The sequence below is a fragment of the Triturus cristatus genome, chromosome 7, assembly GCF_964204655.1.
Source record: "Triturus cristatus chromosome 7, aTriCri1.1, whole genome shotgun sequence".
In the NCBI taxonomy this organism is placed as follows: Eukaryota; Metazoa; Chordata; class Amphibia; order Caudata; family Salamandridae; genus Triturus; species Triturus cristatus.
In genome coordinates, this window is record NC_140590.1 from 313,100,236 (window position 1) to 313,120,464 (window position 20,229).

At 38.8% G+C, this 20,229-nt stretch overlaps 1 protein-coding gene across 2 annotated transcripts in view; it reads left to right on the plus strand.

Moving 5' to 3' along the window:
* The first annotated feature begins 725 nt into the window (after positions 1-725).
* LOC146809544 (galactoside alpha-(1,2)-fucosyltransferase 2-like) overlaps positions 726-20,229 on the plus strand; it is a 163,802-nt gene continuing 144,298 nt past the window's right edge. Inside the window, exon 1 of one of the 2 annotated variants that reach the window (XM_085614352.1) lies at positions 726-827. The gene's annotated coding sequence lies outside the window, so the exon portion shown is untranslated. The remainder of the gene's footprint in view (positions 828-20,229) is intronic. The other variant, XM_085614353.1, reaches the window with a different exon arrangement.

Below are 20,229 nucleotides of genomic sequence, written 5' to 3' on the forward strand. Positions count from 1 at the left end.
AAGAAGGAATTGGGCTTAGGGAGAATAGCGGGTCCGTTTGAGGTCGCCCCTGTGCCAAATTTTGTTTGTTCTCCCCTAGGTGTGGTACCTACGGGGGCGTGGTAAATTGATAAGGATCTGACACTAGTTAATGACCTTGCCGTAGGCCCAAATAGGATACGCAGAAAGTAATTAAGGTATGATTATGATCATTATGTTAGATTCGGATAGGAGAACTATGTATTAGAGATATGTTAAGGTTAGCCATCTGAAATCTGTGCATATTAATTGTAATCAAATGTCGTGTTATGTTTCTGCGTATAATTTGTGTAAATAATGTTTATTTCAAAATTTTCATTTTGTTTTCATATTTTAATAAATACGGCCGGGGGTTGTTCGACCCCCGCTTCCAAAAAGTAATTACCTCTCATGCCTCTCATTAAAATGTGTTTATGCGCAGGGGGGGGAGGGGGAAATTCGGTAGTCCCAGACCATATAACCTCTGGTTTAGGCAGCAGGCTGGGTGACCAAGCAGAAACCTCAGCAGGCAATAAATAAGCCATGAACTCAGGAGCCGATCGTAATAAACATTCCTGAATTCCTTCTAATTATAAGGACACATTAAATCCAATTAAAAAAAATATATGCAAATATGCAGAACACTAACACGTCCCAAGTGCTCACCCAAGGGTGTGGTGCGCACCTCAGCAGCATCAAAGCAGGGCGTCTGTCACAGACTGCTCATGGCTCGCAGCAGCCGTCGGAAAGACTGGTGTATTCTGCACCGGTCTGCAGCTTACAGGAGCCGCCGGTGATAGGGGAGTGCGGTGCTCGGACACCCTACCCAGGTAAGCTCCCACCCTCATATGCAGTGTCATGCCAGCCCTGCGAAGTTTCTTAAAACCATGTATATTGGAGCCGAGAGCCATAATGCATGCAGGTTATGTTAAAGACTTGTAGTCCTTGACTGTATAAAGAAATCATGAATTACGTTTGAAATTTGGCAACCATGTCACACAAATGGCAGAACTTACTGTCTTCACAACTAAATATACAAATATATGACAATGGTTGTGAGTGAACACCTGACTGGAAAACTAAAATAGAGGGCTCAGAGATTCTCATCTTGATTTTTTTTTTTTAATACTGCATCACTGGCACCGGTCCCCTGCCAAGCTACCCGCAGTGGCACCGAGTCCCGACTGTCTTTGTTGGAGATGCCAAAACCCTGAATGTGATATTGTGCATATTCTGTGGGGATGTCAAACAATTCATACTTTTTGGTTCCAGACTGAGGAATATTTGAAAAGTTCCTCTCTCCCATTCCCCTTCCCCTAACAGTACGATTATCACTTTTACATGACGTTTCAAACACCCCCCATGTCCATACACGCTTATAAATGGCTTTCCACATCCCTCGGCCCACTCGGAGTCAACATGTTACGTTTTTTGGAACACAGATGGACTTCCGATTATCCAATGCTGCATTAAAGATATGTATAACGTGGCAAAATTCGAGAAAATGTTTTATGAACTAAATGATAACTTGCTGCAAATTGATTGTATTTGGGGTCCTTTTCTGGATCTACGACAATTTAACATTGTAACCCCTTATGTATTTAGGATTACAAATACATAGCTTTTATAAACACATACGATGTTTTGTTTGCTTACATGTTATTTAGCAAATTCATAGTATATGTAGAGAGGACTGATATCAGATACATATACTTGATTGTTCTTTGTTCTCCCCTTTTTTTCTTGGATTATCTTCATATGTATCATTTGTATTCTATGTACGAAGATGTTTATATGCTGAATACACCCTGTATCTTTTTGAAATGCCAATAAACAATAGGAGTTAAAAAAAAAAAAAAAATGGAAACCCTACCTCTGCCCCAGTCAGTTCTGAACTGCCCCCCCCCCCCCCCCCCCAGAGTAGCAGTGCTCTGTGGAGAATGCTCTCACTGAGGGGGCCCCACCTTGTAAGGAGCCTGGCAGTTTCGAGTGAAAGAGCAAAAAAAATAGTTGTTATTTGCTTCTCTTCATTTGTTACATTATGAAATCAGCTCGCACTGCAGCTGCTTAAGAAAAACACACACAGCACAGATAAGCTGAGGGGTCCCCCTTCATGTAGAGAGGACTGGGGGCTCTCGCATCTGGGGGCTGCGAGGGGGTCCTTTACACCTCAGGTGGAGGTCACAATATGCAAATAATGGTCCTACTTTCGAATGCAATTGGTTCATCCTATGAAAATTGTTGGATCTTTTAAAAAATCAGGCACAGTCAGAAAAAGAAAATAAATGTTTCACCCTGCGCGTTCAAATGAAACTTAAAACATGCTCTATGTTTAAGGATGAAATGAGCTCCCTGGGGACTGAAAGGTAGTAAAACGGGAGGGACGGAAAAGGAATTCGGGGTATATTTACAACGACGGCGATAAACGCAAAGTGCGCTTAGCGCTTTTTTATTTATCGCCGTCTATCTCTGGAATTTATCACCCTGGTAGCGCGTTATTAACAACGTGTTTCTCCAAGGTGATAACAATTCCTGCGATAGCGGGGAAATCACCGTTTTGCAAGGAATATCGCTGGTTTTCCAGCGATGTTCCCTGCAAAATGGCGATAACCTAGCTGATACGACCCTGTGGTTGTATGAGCATAATTCACCCCCAATGTTAGGGATAGGTAAGTCTGCATTTTAGCAGACGTTAGTTTTTGGCGAAAAACAGCGGTTTTCTCCAAAAACTACCGTCTGCTTAAATGCTGGGGCAGCCTTGTAAATATCGCAATGTGCACATCAGCAATATTTGCAAGGTTTACTGCCCAGTGATACCCACTTTGCATCTCATTAGAGATGCAAATGGAGGCGTCAGGTAAAAGGGTACTAACATGAGCTAATGCATTTTATCACCCTCTTGTAAATAGGGTGAAAAGATTATCTCCGCTGTTTTTTGCTTTTTAAAGCCAAAAAAGCGGAGATAATGCTCTTGTTAATATGCCCCTTCATACTTAGTGAGTCACAAGGATGAGAGCGCTTTATTATCTGACCTCAATTAAAAGGGCGAAGTAAACAGGCAACAACTCTATAATTATAAAATTAAATGCCAGCATTTGTAAAGCGCACAGCTACCTCAGGAGAGTCACATGGTGCTGGGCTAACCTACCATCAAAGCCGGAGATCGAACCCGTGAACCCTGTGGTCTGGAGTCAGGTACCCTCGCCACTGTGCCACACCTCTTCCACTCGATACTCATAAAACTAAATGACAAGCAATACTTCTTTTAACACTTTCAGTGAGTGAAAACATACAAGAGTACAGCAAAGTTAATGTGTAAATGGCACCAGTGAGCACCAACCTCACGTCCTACTAACATTCACACTAGGCTGCTTACTCATGGCCCAGGAAGGGAGATTGGGTTTTATACTGATTTGAATATCTGACCATAGAAAGCAGTCAAGTTACCAGGTGAGGGCTTGTCGAAACAACAAGGAACAGGGATTGGCAAGGCCAACAGGTCTGGCTTATTACTGAAATTACATCTTTAATCACTGATTAGTTTAGGCACTGATTAAGCCATCACACATGTACTTTGTCACTTGTCCTTGCTCACTTCTATTCATTCACCCAGTGACTTATTTTTGCATTTACATACTTACCCATCCACAATCATATAAACACCCCAAGCATATGCATGATATATAAATTGAAATAAACTTGGTGTGCATATGCTTGCTCTGCAAAAAATAGATGAATGAAAAGGGAAGTGGGTAGCAGTCTTGCAAGGTATTGCAAATGGTGTATCATTGTTTGAAAGTACCAACTTAGCTGCCACACTTTGAAGCATGCGTTGGCCAATTTAAAGTGGTAAAAACAAAGATACAGTATACCATTCCATGATAGCCATTTAATAAACATCACAGTGGGTGGTCGTCTTTGAATGTTAACGTTTATACTGATTTTGTTGCCAGCATGCAAATACATACACCGAGATGCTTGAAAATGCATGGCAGGCAATTCAGGCATGATCATCGACTTGATGGAAATCAATCCCAAAATGGCAGACATGCATCATCACACAAGCTTGCTTGTAAACTGCATAATGCTGCATGCTAGTGCATGCGCTGTGACATACACATACTTAATGATACATTGCGGCCATTTTATAATACTATTCAAACATGGCAAACAGCCACCATGTTAGAACATTATATTAAAATGTTAAAAGAAAAGAAAGAAAATGCAAAAAGGGTCCCAGCGGCCTAGCAGCACTTGGCTGCTGCAAGGCCATTTAAAAAACAATATATATATATATATATATATATGTATATATATATATATATATTATCTACTGGCGGTCGCCAGTAGATAGTTATAGTTAGGATCGTGTTTCCATAGGAAATCCGCAACATTCTATTTGGAATAACTTTGGCGCCGATTGACGAATCCTCGCGACATTTTCAAAAGAGGTGGGGCGCTCCGCTCCGCTCCTTCCCTGACAGTCTCAGGGGGATTCGTCAAGCGGGGGCTGAGAAACAGGGGGGGTCCCAAACGCGTTTTCCCCATGCATTTTTCCATAGGACCTTTAGTCCAAGCTACAGCCCGAACGGCTGAACAGAATTACTTGAAATTTGGCACAGAGGTAGTCCTCAGGTCAGGGATGTGCCTTTTGCAGGTCTGGTTTAAATCTGTTCAGTATTCCCTGAGAAAATAGCAATTAAAAGCATATATATATCTATAAGCGTGCACCGTGCGCGTACGGTAAAACTTAACGTACGCGCACGCTGCCGTGCGCGAGCGCGATTCTGATTGGTTGTTAGATCTTAGTAAACATTCGAATCGGTCGAAACCAGGAAGTGTCGGCCGCCATTTTGTCTCTCGCAGTCTGAGGGGGTGAAAAACAAAGGTGGAGAACGTGAAAAGGGGGCAGGGTGGACAGTTCCTGACCCCATAGCCTTTGTCAGGGGGTCCCAGAAGGACCCCCAAGGGCCAAAATTTCCTTTAATTTTTTTGCGAAAAATCGCGGAGTACGCGTAGCGTGCGCGTACGGTAGAAACGGAAAAATTCCGCGAACTGTGCAACGTGGGCGCACGGTGTGCGAAGCGCACCGTGCGCGTACGGTACGCGCACGGTGATAACTTTGCATTTAAAAAACCGTACAAATTCACTGAAAAAACCATAGGTTTCACACATGTTATAGTTAGGAATTAGCATTTAAAAAACCTTGCAAATTCACTTAAAAAACCATAGGTTTCACACATGTTATAGTTAGCTGGACATTTCACTCGTGAAAAACCATTGAAATTCCCCCGTTATAGTTAGTGCAGGCAACTATAACTCACGCGACCGCAATCCTCTGCTGATGACGTCAGATATTACATCACTGATGACATATGTGTCTTTCTGAAAAAAAAATATTTGTAATATATGTATAGCTAAAAATTAATGGAAGAAGACATGGGTAAATAAGTGTCTAAATACAGTGATGTAATATCTGACGTCATCAGCAGAGGATTGCGGTCGCGTGAGTTATAGTTGCCTGCACTAACTATAACGGGGGAATTTCAATGGTTTTTCACGAGTGAAATGTCCAGCTAACTATAACATGTGTGAAACCTATGGTTTTTTAAGTGAATATATATATATATATATATTATCTACTGGCGGTCGCCAGTAGATAGTTATAGTTAGGACCGTGTTTCCATAGGAAATCTCAAAATTCTATTTTGAATAACTTTGGCGCCGGTTGACGAATCCTCGCGAAATTTTCAAAACTAATGGGGCGCTCCGTTCAGCTCCTACCCTGAAAGTCTCCGGGTGATTCGTCAAGCGGGGGCCGAGAAAAAAGGGGGGTCCCAAAACGCGTTTTCCCCATGCATTTTTCCATAGGACCTTTAGACGCAGCTACAGCCCGAACGGCTGAACAGAATTACTTGAAATTTGGCAGAGAGGTAGCCATAAGGTCAAGGAAGTGCCTTTTGCAGGTGTAAATCTGTTCAGTATTTCCTGAGAAAATAGCATTTAAAAGCATATCAATATCTGTACGCGCGCAGGGTGCGCGCACCGTGCGCGCACCGTGCGAGCACCCTAACGTGCGCGAGCGTAATTCTGATTGGTGGTTACATGTTAGTCAACGTTCGAATCGGTCGAAATCAGGAAGTGTCGGCCGCCATTTTGTTTGTTTTCAGTGCGAGAGTGAAAAAGGAAGGTGGCGAACGTGAAAAGGGGGCAGGGTAGAGAGTTCCTGACCCCCTAGCCTTTGTCAGGGGGTCCCTGAAGGACCCCGAAGGCAGAAACATTTTATTTACTTTTTTTTTTTAAATCGCGGGGGTGCGCGCACCGTGCGCGCGCAGTAAAAAACAAAAAAAAAAATTTAATACGTAGTTTATTGTAAAATAAATATATAAAAAAAATAATAATACATAAATAAATTAGCATTTAAAAAACCGTACAAATTCACTCGAAAAACCATAGGTTTCACACACGTTATAGTTAGGAATTAGCATTTAAAAAACCTTGCAAATTCACTTGAAAAACCATAGGTTTCACACATGTTATAGTTAGGTGTATATTTTACTCGTAAAAAACCAATGAAATTCCCCCGTTATAGTTAGTTCAGATAACTATAACTCACGCGACCGCCACTCTATCACAAGGATGATGTCATCAGTGATGTCATGAGTGATGCCACTGCCCATGTCATGAGTGATGTAATATGTGACGTCATGAGGAGTGGATTGCGGGTGCGCGAGTTATAGTTATCTGAACTAACTATAACGGGGGAATTTCATTGTTTTTTTACGAGTGAAATATCCACCTAACTATAACATGTGTGAAACCTATGGTTTTTTAAGTGAATTTGCAAGGTTTTTTAATTGCTAATTCCTAACTATAACGTGTGTGAAACCTATGGTTTTTTCAGTGAATATATATATATATATATAGCAACAAGAGACCTCTGAGCCCAGAGGTCAAGAGAACACGCACTCACTCGGAATCCAGTCGTTTGAGTTGCAGTTCGTTTTAATTCAAAGCCAAATTCATCAGCAAACAAGCCAAACAACGCTGGCCCAACGCGTTTCGGTTCTCACTCGAAGCTTGATCACGGGTTACCAACAAAATGACCTGACATTATTTATTTCTATTTTTTCTTTCACTTCCTGTTTCACAATTTGCAAATCATTCTGGTCATTGTAGTACATTTAAATTACACATTATGCTGGTGAATTGCAAAAAAAATACCAATAAGGTAAAATAAAATGGTAAAATAACATATGGAGAAAAGAGATAGGTCCCGGATGAGTTTGTCATTAATACAATTCTTAACAACACCCTTTTACAAGTAATAATATTCAATTATTGTTGTGATTTGGGAACTCCACTTGTAAACTAGAGATACACTATTAACTCGCAATTCTGGATTATAGATACCCTCTAGTGGGTATGTCAATGGCATAGCATGCACAAATTATTTTTAGGCTGTATTGACCTGTTATGTCGAATTCGCACACCGAGTGAGTGCGTGTTCTCTTGACCTCTGGGCTCAGAGGTCTCTTGTTGCTATTTACACCGGTTGCCCTGCCGGGCGTACTACGCACCGCCCCGAGTTAAGAGCGCCGACCCTCAACCAAGGGCACCACAGGTTCTACGTAAAACAGAGAGCCGGCAGCCACCGCGGATTCGAGTGCCGAGAGAGACAGGAAAATGGATTATGTACGCGCGCCTCTGACGAACGGACGGTGAAAACTTGAACTTGCAGCCGGAGGGACGCAGGAGACAGTGAAGCCTGTCCATTCACGAGGTAAGACGCGGCAGCAGCACAAGCATTCATTGTTTCTCTATGCATACGGCACTCGCAGCGGTACGGAGCTCTCACAAAGCTATATCGTGTAGGAAGTTACGACGTCAATAATAATGTCAAGGCAAAACTGAGTTGAGCCACAGCGTAACATACACGTCTTATATGAATTTGCTAATGGACTATATCATCGAATCTGCTTAATTCAATCAATACGAACTAGTTCATTGATTATAAGTGATTAAATGACATTGACCTAACATCACTATTCGCATTCATATAAGCGTGAGAACTCGGATTTCCAAAGCCATTACCATTTCTTCAAAATAACAGCAACATAACACAAGCCAGAACAACTACTATGGAGGAAAGAGAAGCCAAACGCAATGCTGAGGTAGCACAAGTATTTGAAAGCATGTCAACTACATATCAACCCAAAGGCAAATTAAACATAAATGCTACAAATGACAACAAAGAGATCCTTAGATATTGGGAAAGATTGTCAAGAAAAGAAATCAACAAATGGTGGGAAGTGATCACCCTAAAAAAATATGTGGAAGTCAAGAGAATACCTCGAGGACTACGCCTCACATTAATGCCCAGTCATCAAGACACTAGTAGTGAACTACTGCAAGAATGGGGAGAACATCTTCTGGGCTCCTCCATGGGCCTTATCACGATCCTCATAAAGCATACAGAAAAAGCACTTAACGACATACAAAAAGAATTAAGTGAAATGGAAGACTCCTTAGACAAACTCACCCTATCCGAAGAACATCAAAAACTAAAAGAAGAAATCACCAAAAATCTGGAAAAACATGAAGACCGCGTAAAACAACGCAAGCAATTCAAATTTCAGAGGGACAAACTCGACTTTGAAGAAGGACGTATATTCACTTTTTCTAGGAAATATGAACAACAAAGAAGCAAGGAACAACTAGAAGCAGCTAGTATACAATCTTCCAGTTTTGAATCCCTGGCAAGTACAGATTTAAGTGAAAATGAAGGCACTAATGCCCCCCAACCTACATCTTCAACCAGTACTAAAATTCCTTTTTTAACCGAAATGCGCCTGGCCCTGCAACAACAAAGTTGGGAAAAGACAAGACCACCAGGCCGTGGGAGAGGAAGAGGAAGGGGCAGAGGACAGGGCAGAGGAGGAAGAGGAAAACAAGGCGAGGCAAAAGAGGGCAAGGGAGGCAACGATGCTTCAATGGAAACCCGGGGCAGGACAAAACGGACCTAGTAACACCTACACAACAAGAACTAATTGATCAAAGTGGTGATTCTCAGGAGTTGAATGTCATCAATCTCTCGAACCGCCATTTAACGAATTCAGAGGAAGAACTTCTTAAGAAAGGTCTCAATTTTTGCCCGAAAACACACATTGACATCGCCCAAACACGTATCGATCTCTATAAATACATCCGCAAAATTAAATTGGTCAAAATATTTGCGGAAAAAACGAGACCCACCAAGGATAAAAATGCCACGCCTTTCAGCAGCGAGCTATTAGTTGAAGACGAACAAGCCCTGGTCACTCTCATAACCATGGGTGAAGAAGAACCATTAGACCCGAGTGAAAACTTGAGTGAAATACTTCCACCGCTAGGAGCCGGAATAAGCGGCAAGAAACCGAAATCCTACTTCTACCCCACTTTGCCACCTGGGAACAAGATTGATTTGTTTCATGAAACAATCATACATGATCTATATCATCTTAATCATCGTAAAACCAAGGACAATCTTTCGCCTTCAGAAAGACAAGCGCTAAAAAACCTACAAAAGGATTCAACAATTGAAATCAAACCCGCGGATAAAGGCGGCAACGTTGTAATCCAAAATAAAGTAGACTACATATGGGAAGCTAACCGACAGCTGCAAGATGAATCATGTTACAAAGAACTCAACACCAATCCAATCAAAGAAATAGAAAATAATATCAATAAACATCTTAATGATTGGGTCAATGAGGGTCTGATAGACGAAGAGGAAAGAAAATATTTAACTGTGTCATATCCTATTGAAGCTACAATGTACTTCTTACCGAAAGTGCACAAACGCTTAATCAGACCACCCGTCAGACCTATCATCTCTGCCAATGGTTCAATCATGGAGCCTATCTCTAATTACATTGACTACTTCTTAGCTCCCATTGTAAAAGATCTCACCAGCTACCTCAAAGACACAACTGACCTCCTGCAGAAACTAGAAGGAATACCTTGGAACCAGCAATACAAACTTGTGTCAATGGACGTAGTCTCCCTATACACAAATATAGAACACGACATAGGCCTAAAAGCATGCAGTTTCTTTTTAGGAAAAAGAAATATCCAATACAAACAGCACAACACCATGTTGCTACAAATGATTACTCTGTGTTTGCAAAACAACATTTTCACCTTCAATAAAAAACATTTCCAACAAATAAAGGGCACAGCCATGGGCTTTTCCTTTTCTCCAAATTTTGCAAATCTGGTAATGGGATGGTTCGAACAGAAAATCGCATGGAACTGTGAAAACGACCAACATGTACAAAAAATCATCGCATGGTGGCGTTTCATCGACGACTTGTTTATAATATGGGATGGCACCAATGAAGAATTTGCAACATACTTCGAAATCTTGAATAACAATGAAACTCACCTGCAATTCACTTATGAGATAAGTTCAAACAAAATCTCATTCCTTGACATTGAAATATATGTGCAAAACAATACGATCCAAACCACCCTCTTTAGAAAACAAACAGCCACAAACTCAGTCCTGCATGCGGACAGCTTCCATCCCATAAATCAAAAATGGAACATTCCTTATGGGGAATTTTTAAGACTACGCAGGAACTGCTCCGCAGATAACGAATTCATAAACCACAGCAGAGCAATGCAAGCTAGATTTGAAAAAAGAAAATACCCTGGCAGGATAATTCAAACAAGTCTAAAAAAGGCAAAACAAAGAAATCGCACAGAGTTACTCAAAAACAAACAAAAGACAAACCAGGAAGATTTCACAAAAATACGCCTCATAACAAGTTATTCTACTGAAACCAGTGATCTGGTTCACATCCTGAAAAAACATTGGGGCATCCTAAAACTAGACACCACTATTGCAGACCTCATAGGGGATCACCCTAACGTCACATACAGAAGAGCGCCTAATTTAGGTGATAAGTTGACTCGCAGTCACTTTAAATCCAAACCACAGAAACCATGGACTAACATCGAAGGTTTTTGGCCGTGCAAGAATTGCAAAGCGTGCAAAATTGGCAGTCCGAAAAAAGAGGTTGCAGGCAGAAAAGGCGTAAAATGGAAAATTCAGCAGCATATTACCTGCAAAAGTAAATATGTGGTGTACGTGGTCGAATGTCCATGCAAGTTGAAGTATATAGGTAGTACAATCTGTGAAATCAAGAAAAGAATCCTGGAACACATTAGAGCCACTGTGAACTTAGATCGCTCTAATGCAATTGCTAAGCACATGGAAAGTATGCATGAAAGCAAATCGGAACTGCTTAGGTACTACGCCATTGAACAAGTGCCATTTCTGGAACGCGGAGGTAACCGAGAAAAACTTCTCCGTCAAAAGGAGTCCAAACACATTGTTTCATTCAGAACCCTGACTCCTTATGGCTTAAATCAGGATGAGGAACTTTTTGTACATTTGTGAACTCTCTACTGGTGAAACCGTTTTCAAAAAAGGACTAGACTATAACTGTAGTTGTAATCAATGCATGACACAACAGTGTAAGGTTTCAATAGTTTGTTTGCTATTACATTCATTCTGTACAAATGGGTCCAATCAGCCAATTCCGGCATATCTAAGAATGTATAATGCTCAACACCCACTAGAGGGATGTAATCCATTGGTCAAGTACAGTACCCTGTGTGCGAATTCGACATAACAGGTCAATACAGCCTAAAAATAATTTGTGCATGCTATGCCATTGACATACCCACTAGAGGGTATCTATAATCCAGAATTGCGAGTTAATAGTGTATCTCTAGTTTACAAGTGGAGTTCCCAAATCACAACAATAATTGAATATTATTACTTGTAAAAGGGTGTTGTTAAGAATTGTATTAATGACAAACTCATCCGGGACCTATCTCTTTTCTCCATATGTTATTTTACCATTTTATTTTACCTTATTGGTATTTTTTTTGCAATTCACCAGCATAATGTGTAATTTAAATGTACTACAATGACCAGAATGCTTTGCAAATTGTGAAACAGGAAGTGAAAGAAAAAATAGAAATAAATAATGTCAGGTCATTTTGTTGGTAACCCGTGATCAAGGTTCGAGTGAGAACCGAAACGCGCTGGGCCAGCGTTGTTTGGCTTGTTTGCTGATGAATTTGGCTTTGAATTAAAACGAACTGCAACTCAAACGACTGGATTCCGAGTGAGTGCGTGTTCTCTTGACCTCTGGGCTCAGAGGTCTCTTGTTGCTATTTACACCGGTTGCCCTGCCGGGCGTACTACGCACCGCCCCGAGTTAAGAGCGCCGACCCTCAACCAAGGGCACCACAGGTTCTATATATATATATATTCACTGAAAAAACCATGGGTTTCACACACGTTATAGTTAGGAATTAGCATTTAAAAAACCTTAGAAATTCAGTGAAAAAACCATAGGTTTCACACACGTTATAGTTAGGAATTAGCATTTAAAAAACCTTAGAAATTCAGTGAAAAAACCATAGGTTTCACACATGTTATAGTTAGCTGGACATTTTACTCGTAAAAAACCATTGAAATTCCCCCGTTATAGTTAGTTCAGCTAACTATAACTCGCGCGCCCGCAATGCACTGCTGATGACGTCACATATTACATCACTCATGACATGGTCAGTGACATCACTCATGACATCACTGATGACATCTCAAATGACATCACTGATGACATCACTGATGACATCATCCAGTGAATGTGTGTGTTTCTGAAAATTACCTATGTTTTATATATGTATATCTCAAGGTCGATGGAAGAATAAATGGGTAAATAAGTGTCTAAATGGATGATTTGTTTTTGAAAAATTGATTGTGTAACTGACTGATTAAGTGTATCATAGTGAATACATGGCTTAGTGAGTAATGTTTAAATATGTATATATCTGTATCAGTCTTTCACTTTGTGTATAAGTGGCTGTATGGGTTGGTGAGTAGCTACATGAGTGTCTATATAGGTTATTAGTTGTTTTTTTGAGTATCAGTCTGAGTGTCTGCATGGTTCGGTGGGGGGTATTACGTAGTGCATAGGTGCATGAATGAGTGACTCACTGTTTGTATGTGTTGAAGACAGCATGTGTGCAGGACTGCATGGGTGGATGAGTGTGTGTATGGGTGTGTTAGTGAGTGAATGACTGTCTCAACAGTGTCTTTATGAGTAACTACATATGTTTTTAACTAGTATATGTGACTATTGGTGTATATAAGTGAGTATATGTGAGAGTGAGAGATTGAAAGAGTTCCTGTATGAATAAGTATGTGTTTCTATAAGTGATTTTTTAAAAGACTAAGTATGTGTAAGTTTTTGTAGAAGTAAGTGTGGTGGTGTGTGTATAACTATATGCAAGTAAATGTATGTTTGATTCTTTATTAGCATGAGTGACTATGTGTGTGAGTAACTCTATGGATGAGTGGCATTGTGTAACAGGATGTATAGGTGTATGAGTACATATGATGAATGAGTACATGTATGAGTGACTGTATAGGACTGTTGGTGAATGAGTGGATGTGTATTTGGATCTTAGAATTACTGAATAGGTTGTTGTAACTGGTATTGGTATGTCCATTGTTTTGAAAAGTTTAGTCTCTATTTTTGAATGTGTGTATCAAAGGTTATATTAGGGTGAGAGGAGGTCTGCCACTCTATCACAAGGATGATGTCATCAGTGATGTCATCAGTGATGTCATTTGAGATGTCATCAGTGATGTCATGAGTGATGTCACTGACCATGTCATGAGTGATGTAATATGTGACGTCATCAGCAGTGCATTGCGGGCGCGCGAGTTATAGTTAGCTGAACTAACTATAACGGGGGAATTTCAATGGTTTTTTACGAGTAAAATGTCCAGCTAACTATAACATGTGTGAAACCTATGGTTTTTTCACTGAATTTCTAAGGTTTTTTAAATGCTAATTCCTAACTATAACGTGTGTGAAACCTATGGTTTTTTCACTGAATTTCTAAGGTTTTTTAAATGCTAATTCCTAACTATAACGTGTGTGAAACCCATGGTTTTTTCAGTGAATTTGCAAGGTTTTTTAAATGCTAATTCCTAACTATAACGTGTGTGAAACCCATGGTTTTTTCAGTGAATTTGCAAGGTTTTTTAAATGCTAATTTTTTTTTTTTCTTCTATTTTTTTAAACATATTTTTAATTTAATGTTCTAACCTTTTATAAAGACTATGGTCAAATTTTTAAAATTCTTTAATATGTTTTTTTAAATATATTTCATAAAATAAACATGTAAAATTTATTTGCAGTACATTTTTTCCTTTTTTTTTTTTTTTTTAGTACGCGTACCGTAAGCTTACGGTAAGCGTACGGTTTACGCAACGTCCGTAATTTATCTACGCTGTTTGCGTATATTTACGCAATTTGCGTAGCCGCGCGTACTATGCGTGGGTCGTGTACGCGTATACGCTACACGCGCACGTTACGCGGAAGTGTCGGGGAGTGACTGTTAAGCGCATGCGCGCAAGCGTGTGTCTTTTTTACGCGCATGCGTACTTTTGCCGTAAGCGTACCGTAAGCGTACCGTAAGCGTACGGTAGGTCATGTGATCATGAAACACAACTTTTGATTGGTTGAAACTACTTTCAGTTCTAGAACTCTCCTACACCACACCCATTCCCCTCATTTCTGCTTGTGATCCCTTAGGAGAAGGAGCTGGGTTGTCTTTGTGATACGATGGCAGAACAGCAGAGCTCTTCTGAGAGTGAGGCTAGCACTAGCAGCACTACCTTGAGGCAGAGAGCGAGGAAACAAAAGACCTCTTATGTATGGGATTATTTTACTTTTCCTGAAGGCCAGCAAAAGGTAAATGCACCCTTAGTAACTTGTAAGCTGTGTAAGCGTGTACTTTCAAGAGGTAATCCTGACAGGAAGTATTCCTTTGGGAATCATACCATGATGAGGCACCTCAGGGATGTACACAGAAGGACACATGCTCGACTTACTGGAGGTAACCCTTCAGTAAGTCATCCAAGCACATCCACAGCAGCTCAGCCTGGACCATCATCTGCAGGGCTGACTCCTTCTTCTGCAGGTCAGGTGAGCCCTTCATCTGTGGGGGGAGCATCTCCTCTTGCTGGCCCTCTGGAAATTAACCCTCGATTTCTGAGGGTTGATATTCGATGTGCCTCTTGTCATGATCTAATTTGTCATAGGGAGACCAGTGTTTCCCTAGTGAACCTCAAAATAGATCAGCACACTTGTCACAGAGACTAATTTTCCCATTCTTTCTTTCCTCTCTCCCTGCATGAACACAACGGCTCTTTTAAGAGCCAACCTTATCTTTCATCTTTTTTTTATATATGTTTTTTAAAACTTTTTTTTTTTTTTTTTTTACCGTACGCGTACGGTGCGCGTAATTTTTTTTTAAAAAACACTAAAAATCAATTATCACATTACAAGGTCTTTGAGAAACTACAATTATTATTATTGACTTACCATACCCACTCAAAAAAATATTTATTCATTTGTTTTTAAAAAAAAAAATTGCTTTAAAAATGGTTCTAGTTTTCGAAAATTTTCTATATCAATCTGAAAAAAAAGAAAAAAATATTAATATTTTTCAAACATTTTAAAATACAGTACACGTATTTACATATTTACCAAAAAATATTTTTGCCTTATTTTTGCTGTTTTCAGAATATATTGCATTTCACTATAAATTGTGAAAGCAATTGCATTCATCATTTAACAGCGGGCAAAAAAAAAATAACAATCTCAAAGATTGTATTAAAAAAGCCCAGAATCTCTTCTCACTTAAACTTAACATTACAGAAATGCATAATATTCTAAAAAAATATCATCAAAAAACAATACTTATTTCTTTAAAATACCGTCTGATATTTTTGTTACAGAAGTATAATCACAATATTATATCTCAAATAACTCCACAATACATCTGATTCCATTTCCTTTAGGCCAAATAGTAATTTAAAATTTTTTTTTTGATTAAATTTACAATGGTAATCCAATAAAATTCTAAAGTTTAATTTGTCCAGATCTCACCGATTCTCTGTAACATTTTGGTTCCCGAAAAATTTATTAATAATTTATTAAGTCCACAATAGAATTGGTTACTTTTCCGCATGGCCAAATAGTAATTTTAAAAATCTTTTTTGAAAAAATTTCCAATGGCACTCCAATAACATTCCAAAATTTAAATTGTGCAGATGTTATCGATTTTCTCTAAATTATTGGTTTTTGAAAGTTTCATAAAAAATTAAAAAAGTCCACATTACAATTGGTTATCTTTCCATTAGGCCAAATGATAATTTAAACAATCTTTTTTTTTGAAAATTCCAATGGTAATCCAATAAAATGGTAAAATTATTTTGTCCAGATCTTGCCAAGTCTCTCTAAAATTTAGGTTTCAGGAAGATTAGATAGGAATTTGCTAAATCAAAAGGCAAACGTTGTTTGAAAATCAATTGGGAATCATTACACAGTGTCCAGCCTTTTTCACATTTAAGATAAACTGTGTAATGTCCAGAAGTAACAGTAGGTCCTTCATGGAAAATTATTGCAACAGTTACAAAAGTTTTTCCTGAAATTGATAATTGCTGTCCTGTAAACTTCTTTATTAAAGTATCCAATTTTGAACCATCAGCTCTACATCGTTGCATCATTAAAATTACATACTGTCCGTATTCCTTTAAAATTAATGTTGAAAACATGTCAGATTGACACTCACCGCATTTCATGCTATGATTAGCATCTTTAACTAATTTTGCAAAAGTGACTGTTTTACTCTCTGGCAATGTCAAATAAATAAACCTTTCATTATCAACATTAGAGCCACATATATTATAACAGTTTTCACAACTATGTTCCCATTTATAAGAGAGACCAAATAAAATATCAATTGCAACTTCTTCTTCTTCCAGTACTTGAAGAAAATACATCAAAAATTCGTGTGCATCTTGCTGTTCATTTTGAGAAAACTGTGTTCGTCCTGAACATACATCTAAAAGTTTTCTAATTTCAGTAGCACTTTCTATTTGAGTTTTATCATTACTCAGCTTTTGAAATAGGAGACTCAGCTCAGAACAGAATCTTTTTCCCTGATTTACTATTATCTGCTCTTGCAAACTTTCCAGATAAAATGCAACATTCAGCACTACATTTGCGTAGCAGTTGACACCAGAGCTATTTTCAAAATGACATCCTACAACCTGTTCTTCTTTTTCCTTACTCTTTTTGCTTGCAATTACATCACTCCTCTTTTTTTTCCTCCTCTCTACATCGTCATCACAGATATTCTAATTTCTCCTTTTACGAGAAACTACACATTTCTCCAACACAGGATACTGACCTAAATGAGGAGCATAGCTTCTTCTTAATCTATTATACTCCTTTACACAATTTGTATCAGCACTAACTTTTGAGTCATCAAAGTCTATCATGAATAAACCTGATAATGTTTTCACTCGTGACAAAGCAACATATGCCATACCTTCTTTGAACACAGTTGAACCAATGTTCACAAATGCACAATCTACAGTCAATCCTTGAGACTTGTGAATAGTTACAGCATATGCTAGCGAAAACGGAAACTGCTTCCTACGTACATATATGTCTTTCACAAGCATGAAACGAACTGTACAACGACAAATGTCTTTAACTTCTTCTATCTGATCAAATTTTATTTTTAAACATTCAATTCCATCTTTTTTCTGATAATTAATAAAACCCACAACTCTTCCCATAGCTCCATTAACTAAACCTTTTTCAACATCCAAATTTCTCCTTAAAAATACTCTACAGTTCATGCAAACATATAGATTTTTTTCTAATCCAGCTGTTTTGGAGATGTTCTTCTCTAGTGAATCCAATTTATTTTTCAGTGTGCCTGTTACTGTGACAGTAATTCTTCCATCCTCAATTTTGTCCACTGCTTCCAATTTCCTGATCTCTTCCTTTTCCAATTTCAAAAGCTCCTCATTAAATATTGAGCATTCACGTAGAGTTGGCATTAAGCAGATGACACTTTTGTTTTCTGCAATGTTCTTGTATATCTTCTCTGCAACTATTTCTTCCTTTGGAAATAAATTATGTAGCAGCCGACTCTGTAATGCTTTTTTGCCAACTTCTGTGATTAGTCCAATTCTGATATCTTTCAGAATACTTCCATATTCTTCATCGCTTGCTTGCCTCATATTAGTAGTAAGTTCCTTGTACTCAAAGAAGGACCAAATATTTGTATTTCCGATGCTTCCCAATGACTTCTTCGTGTCTTCATGTGTGACAGTATTAAACACTGGTTGTCCTTTAACTGGAGTAAGTTGCAAAAGATCTCCAAAAACTATGACGTGTTTTCCACCAAATAACATGTCATAGTCTGTCTTCAAAATTTGCTGCATTCTTAAATGCACAAAGGCAAGCATTAAGTTTGATACCATGCTCACCTCATCAATAATGAGAACTTTCATCTTCTTTAATACTCTTGAAACTTCCAAGGATGCTTCTCCAGTTAGCTTGTTGTATTGTATTTTGTTCTCATGCTCCACTGGTAACATTAGCAAACGATGTAAAGTGATTCCTTTTATGTTATATGCTGCTAACCCAGTTGGAGCAGTAACCACACAAGACAAAGTTGAATCCGTTTTTTGCTGTAGGTAGCTTCTGATGACTTTTATAAGGAAACTTTTTCCAGTTCCAGCTTGTCCGCTTACATACATCCTGATTGGATGAAATGATGTGCATGAGCACTCTTTTTTTTCATGTAGAAATCCGTGATCAATTTTGCTTCTGATCTCTTCATAAATTTGTTGCTGCTCTTGATTCAGTTGTCTTTCCAAATTTTGTAAGTCTATAAATTCTTCTTGAGCTTGATTCATAGCCGTTTCCACTTCATTCATGGCTATTGATGCTTCATTTTCAACGATTGGTTGTCCTGGGGGATCTTGACTGAGTGTTCCTGAACTTTGGCTGTCTTGAGAACTGTCTCTAGCTATTTCTGCTGCAATTGTAGTTTCCTGTTCAATTTCTTCATTTAACATTTGCAGATAACTTGAGAATGTACTGCATTGTATGCTGTCTTTGCAAGCATTAAAAGAATCTTCATAGCTTTGAAATTCTCCCAGTAGTTCATCCTCTGTACGCCATGGTTTAAACAACTGTAAAACAGCCAAGTAGTAAAATTCCTTCTTGTCAGTAGTGTCGCAACTCAGCTTCCTGTGATTTATCAAACTTCCTTTTGTTTGCTTCACCAAACATCCTTCCTCACCAACGACTTTATATTTTCCATTGTTGATGTCTTCTGCGGCTTTCCGTCAATAAATGTAGTTCTGCAGCACTTCATAGAGACACATGTTCTCCAGATGTTGACTTCTCTTGGGATAATATGTGTCCAACATGTTTGATTTCAAAATATCTGTACTTTCTGGGTCATTCTCGGCCAAATATTCAATTTCTCCAACAGATTTCAGTACCCGATTTCTCATTGCTGCAAGGCCTAAACTTGCCCAAATTATTCTTCTTGACTTCGAGTAGAGACTTGCAGAAGATAACCTATCTGAACATTCGTAGGATCCAATTTCTCGATGCGATAACATCTTCAAACTGAAACTGTACAGCTTCTTACTGACAGTCTTCTCGTGAGAAATCTCTTCCCACATTTCCTTCAATTCTGTTTTTTCTGATTTCGTAATGTAAGACGTTACATATCGAGCAACAGCAATGGAATTGTCAGCTACATACTGTATATCCATGTTAGCATTCCACATTAATAAAATGACTGGGTTGTAGTCATTTATATTTTTTGATTCTTCTTTTCTTTTTAGGTTGTAGGTATTCTTAGGTGATTTTCTTGTGATAGTATGTCTCACAGCTGACATAAAACTGTTGACTCTTCCATTTGAAAGAACAGGTCTAGGAAATCCAAATCGACATTTAGTGTAGTATTTATCTTTGCTCTTGTATTTCCGTCGACAGTATTTTCCACACCGATGACTTTGGAAACGTAAAACTTGCTCCTTTAACTTTTTCTCTTCTGTGCTTTTTGGTATAGCACATGTTGCATATTCTTCAATGAAAGATAACACTGCTTCATCAGTATCTGTTCCAAACTTTGGGGCATCCTTGATCCACAACAGCATATGAATATGAGGAGCACCTCTTGCCTGGTACTCTTTTCTCCAAAAGAAATCTACTACTTCTCCAAGAGGTGGATTTTTTTTATTGCAGATGAAGGACATCATAGCCTCAAATC